Source organism: Alosa pseudoharengus, unplaced genomic scaffold (genome assembly GCF_046254945.1).
Source record: "Alosa pseudoharengus isolate Yale_2024_CS ecotype anadromous, Long Island Sound unplaced genomic scaffold, YU_APseudo_1.1 YU_APseudo_1.1_scf_15, whole genome shotgun sequence".
Classification (NCBI taxonomy): Eukaryota; Metazoa; Chordata; class Actinopteri; order Clupeiformes; family Clupeidae; genus Alosa; species Alosa pseudoharengus.
In genome coordinates, this window is record NW_027468620.1 from 429,289 (window position 1) to 434,417 (window position 5,129).

The following is a 5,129-nucleotide window of genomic DNA, read 5'->3' on the forward strand; positions in this document are numbered from 1 at the left end:
ATTAGAATTGGATGATCTATTCATACTGGTTTGAAGTAGTTACTGGCTACTAGCCCTAGATCTTCCACACTGGTTTAAAGCAGTATTATGTAGTTGCTTGCATTTAACTAGCTGCCATCCCTAGAACTCCCACACTGGTTTGAAGTAGTTAACTAGCTACTGTCTCTAGATCTTCCACACTGGTTTGAAGCATCAGTACCTAGTTGCTTATACATAACCTCCATTGGTCGGTCCCCGTTTGAATGCTCCCTGGTCTATCAACCACCACTCTTCCCGGACCAGGAGAGAGAAGTAGCCCACACAGCAGTAGACTCCTAGGCGGATCCGCCTTCAAGTCGCCAAACCCGCGTGACTGTCGCATTCGTTTTGGTGCCGCACAGAGGATCAGCTCCGCCTCCAGGCGGCTCCGTAAATTCTACTGTCAAACAGCGGGTCCTGAGTGGACCCATGTCGGATCCGCGGGCGCGGACGCGCCTGTACTGTAACGGTTGAACATGACTGTACACCAAGAGCCGAGAAGAGTCATACTAGTGGATATTTTCTTTGCTGGGACACGGTTGCGCTGAACCCTCTCGAGTAAGTGATATTTATTAATATATTGCGACATTCACAATAGCTAAACATTGGCCTTTGTGGTTTTATACTTAAAACTTACTTATCATGTTTATTGATTATAATGACGTTGTTTGATATTAGGACTAACGTTAACGTTAGTGCAGACGTTTGTAATTTTGAGCAACAGGCTAAGTTAACGTTATTGTTAGCTGTGATGCTCATATGAGTCTGTAGCCTATTTGATTTAAAATGGGTTAGCAATTTCGGCAGAAGTGTGATTTAAAAAACACACATTGTTATTTAACGTTAGTCTGGTCTTGTCTGTTTTAATGTGTTGCTGTTGTCCATAGTCCATAGTGCTACTATGCTAGCGGCATACAGCTGCTAGCTAGCATGCTGCTAGGCGCAATTGCATAAGTTATTGCTAATGTCTATTATACATATATATGTTTGAGATCACGTTTGCGATGCAATCCTTGATTAAGCTGATACATTGGCACTGGTATTTCAGTCAATGAAGTCAGTGAAGCACTCGTCTGCTATGAAAGCTACCTAGCTACAACTTTAGCATGTTGACTCACTGATAATTGTTTAGCCCTAGCTTCTAGCTAGCTGTGCATTAACGTTTGCATTTTGCCAAGTTTGGTCTCATACGTAACTTAACTTTAGTGTCCTTCTGCCATCTTCGTAATGAAAGCCTCGGCATTTTAATCACTGTATAAGTCGGTTCAGACAACTAATGGGTATTGGCGTCTGTTTGTGATTTATTATGCTAACGTAACTTAACTGTATGGAACTTGGTCCCCATCTTCTATTTTGTTAGTTCTGCAGCGTCAACTTTTATCGGCTGGATTCTAACGTTACCATCTAACGTTACGATTGCCTCTGTTGGGTTCGCTTGATGAAGATACTTTCTGGGTTGTTAAAATGTAATGTGAACACATTCCCGTAGCATTCCAAAATAGACCAGAGATGCTTGTACTATATGTATATTTGGAAATTTTGGGATTGCAATAACCATAATGATATGGTTATTTAACAGCCATCGTTTCGGGGACTCTGATGAGAGTGAAGAAGAGCCAGTAAATGGTGACTTTGCATCTCTGAGGTACCTTCCAACTCGCCTGGTATATCAGTTGAAGCCTCAAACCTAAGCCAATTGCACTGGCAAAGTAAGTAATAATCTCTTAACATTGAAATAACTAAATCATAATATTAATATTAGAGATATGGTTAACATTCTTAGTGCTAAAGACATTCCCCTCTCCTTGTATCTATTCCTCCAGCTCCACCATCTTGCCGAGTGCCAGGCAGCAGAGTCACTACCCCTCAACCTGGAGAAAACTGTTAAGGTAAAGACTGATCTCTGAAATAAAATTGAATACAGTGGCCCCATCTATATTAACACAGCAGTAGTCACTCTATTTCAAATCAACAGATTGCATCTGCATTACCATCTCAGATTTTCTGCATACTTCATACATTACATAAATCTCAGCCAAATATTTTGTCAGTTAAAACATCTGCATTCATGCAATATTGCCTGAAAAGTTCATTCATTATTATCAGATTGTATTGAAACACATTGATTTCAATGTCAATCCATTCATGGAGTTGATATAGATAGTGCATACCAAAATGTTGAAACATACAAATTCATGTCCAGTATGACCAGATATTTGTTTTTGTTTGCCATTGTTTGGCCCTGTAGCTCTCAGCCTACCATGGTTAACAGATCGCAACCATTTCTCTCCCTTAGCACCTCACCATTAGGCAGGACCGCAACACTCTTCACCACCTCAACTCCCTGCACCTGCACCCGCATTTAACATACGGAGAGTTACTCAAGGTAGGGACTGATCTCTGAAATATTAGTGAATAGAAAGGCCCCATGTGTATTATCAATGATGACTACCATTTAATACATTTTTTCCCCCTCTCGCACACCGCCCACCTCACTATGGGCCAGGAATGGCAGTCCCTCCTCAACTCCCTCCACCCCCACACCAGCCCTCAACGTGCAGCGAACAGAGGAGCTTTGTAAGTCATGTTTCTTTTTAAATTTAATCTCCTTAATACCTATCTCATATATTGTATTGTGTAAGCATACTTGGCTTTGGATGCTACATACCAGGGCTGTAGTACTCGAGTCCGGTCTTGGACTCGAGTCTGGACTCGAGACCGTTTTTCTATGGTCTCGGACTTGTCTCGGACTCGCTAGTATTTGGACTTGGTCTTGTCTCGGTCTCGGCCACTGGTCTTGCCAAATATGGCTTTTGGTCTCGACCGAGTCCAGGTGTCTTTAGGGCCATCAAAATGAACGTGTTAATCGCCGCGATTCATTTTGAAATACATAATGCGTTACAAAATATTAACGCAATAGTGTTTACCTTTGTGGGGGGCTGATGTCACGTAACGGAAGCCGCAAAACCTAAAACCGCAAGCCTGAGAGTTTATTTTACTGTCTGTGGAGTTAGCTGAAGATGAAGAGGAACCAACATGTAGCCAATAAATAGTAGCTTTACTGCAAACTGCTTTTCACTCTTGTTAGAGAACGTTTACAATGTCAAAATGCACCAACAGCAACAGTTACATAAAGATGATACTTTTCGGGTCCTCTCCATTCCAACTTGAACGTATGCTACTCCATTTAATTGAGAGCGCGTCTGAGCGCACACAAGAAGGAGAGAAAACGATTGGCAGGCTCCAGCTGGCTTGTCGTTGTTGATGATAATTGATATCTCCTTTTTAATATAAGAAACTTATAAAAGGAAGGCAACAAAGACGAGGTTAGAGGAGATTGCGGATTTATCCGATTTCCACTACTGACCGTGAGAGCCAGGGCACTTTGACATGTAGGCTGCACTCACTGTGATTTGAAAAATGGACAAAAATATAAAGAGTTGTCTTTGCCTTTGTGTAATGGAACTGGTGAGTCTTGAAGTCTTAAATAATTTGTTTACATGAAGCACATATTATGCCGATTGAAACACATTCCACTAGCTAGGTGACTGGCTCAGGCTCATCATTCACTTTTAATTGCAAACAGAAAATGTCTAGCTAGCATCATGTCATTACATGCTTCTATTTCCAAAGGAATGAAAGCTGTTTATACCAACTTAATATCATGCTTATCAATGTTAATATTGTACAATACATGTGGTACAAACAATATTAGAGCTTGTGGACTAGCTATAGGCTATATTTCAATGGAGCTGGTAAAAAAAAGATCATTATGAGAACGTGGCCACAATGAGCTTAAAGTGACAGTGCACCATTTACAAATGAGTTAAACAGCATGAAATGTGTAGTATTTCTTAAGAAATGAATACTTTAACACACAATTACGGTGTCAGTATTATCATTTAAATAATATAAAAGTGATTTACTTTTACCTTTGTGGTTACTCATTAATTTTGTGATTTATGTTGTATTTAATATGCCATTTAAGAAGCTTTAGTCTTTAGGAACTTTTTAATTACGGTTAATCGAGATTAATTAATTTCTAAATATTTAATCGTTTGACAGCCCTATAATAATATTGGAGAAGGGGAATGGCTACACTTACAATCCTGGGTGTGTTCACACTGTTTTTGCTTTTAGATAATAATAATAACCCAAAATGATTGTCTTGATACTGTCATGCATAAGACTTTTTTTCCTATCCTGGACTCAGTCTTGACTCGGACTCAAACCTTTTTGGACTCGGTCTTGTCTTGGACTCGAACCTCTTTGGACTCGGTCTTGACTTGGTTTCGACTAGTCCTGGTCTTAGACTTGTCTTGGACTCGACAAAGGTGGTCTTGACTACAGCCCTGCTACATACCATAAACATAAACATATCTGTCTGTTTGATTACAGGTGCTGTGAGGAAAAACATGGTGACACGGTCAGCCACGGACGCTGAGGTCACCAAGCACGCAATTAGGTGTTTCAACTGGCGGTGGATCGGGCAACGAGGAGACGTGTTCCGCCTCCATCCACACAAATGGAGTAATAGGAGAAATAAGCATTAAACAATCTTTTTATTGAACTTCTTGTCATTCACCAGTTATTCATTTTCTGATATTTTAGATGTGCATAGCACAGCATTTCATTGAAGTTGTAGCCTATTAGATAAAATATTTCATGTCTGCACTGACCTAGGCTGATAAAGCACTAAATTAGGTTTTGACCTCAAAATTCATGTAGAGTAGCCTAGGCAACGTAGGCTACTTAACAAAAACAGAATAGCTTATAACCTGTAACTTTCCATAAATGTCCATTTTATATTTCCATTGAGTAGTGATCACGTTTGTAAATTGATGTCTTGACTTAAACCTTTTCTGTTAGGTTTATTGACAGTATTGTTAAGTTAAAAATACGAGGCGATGCTAATCGTAGGCCTATCTTGCTGTAGTAGCCTAGGCTAGGCCTAGTGATAGTTTTACTTTTATCCTATAGTTTATCCTATTAAATCCTACAGCAAGAACAGAAGGAATTTTGAAAATGAGATAAACGGGTCTGAAACGGACCCGGGCCAGATGAGCCTTTATGAGTCCGTTGCGGGTCCGCGGCGGATGTATGTATCAATT

The 5,129-nt window shown here is 40.1% G+C and overlaps 1 long non-coding RNA gene across 2 annotated transcripts; it reads left to right on the plus strand.

The window, feature by feature from the left end:
• The first annotated feature begins 384 nt into the window (after positions 1-384).
• Positions 385-2,617, plus strand: LOC143124789 (uncharacterized). Of its 2 annotated transcripts, XR_012987082.1 has the most exons (6): positions 385-576; positions 1,387-1,484; positions 1,598-1,727; positions 1,842-1,907; positions 2,315-2,404; positions 2,525-2,617. It is a non-coding gene; the product is annotated as an uncharacterized LOC143124789 (long non-coding RNA). The 2 variants fall into 2 exon arrangements; XR_012987083.1 differs by lacking the exon at positions 1,387-1,484.
• Positions 2,618-5,129: the final 2,512 nt, after the last annotated feature.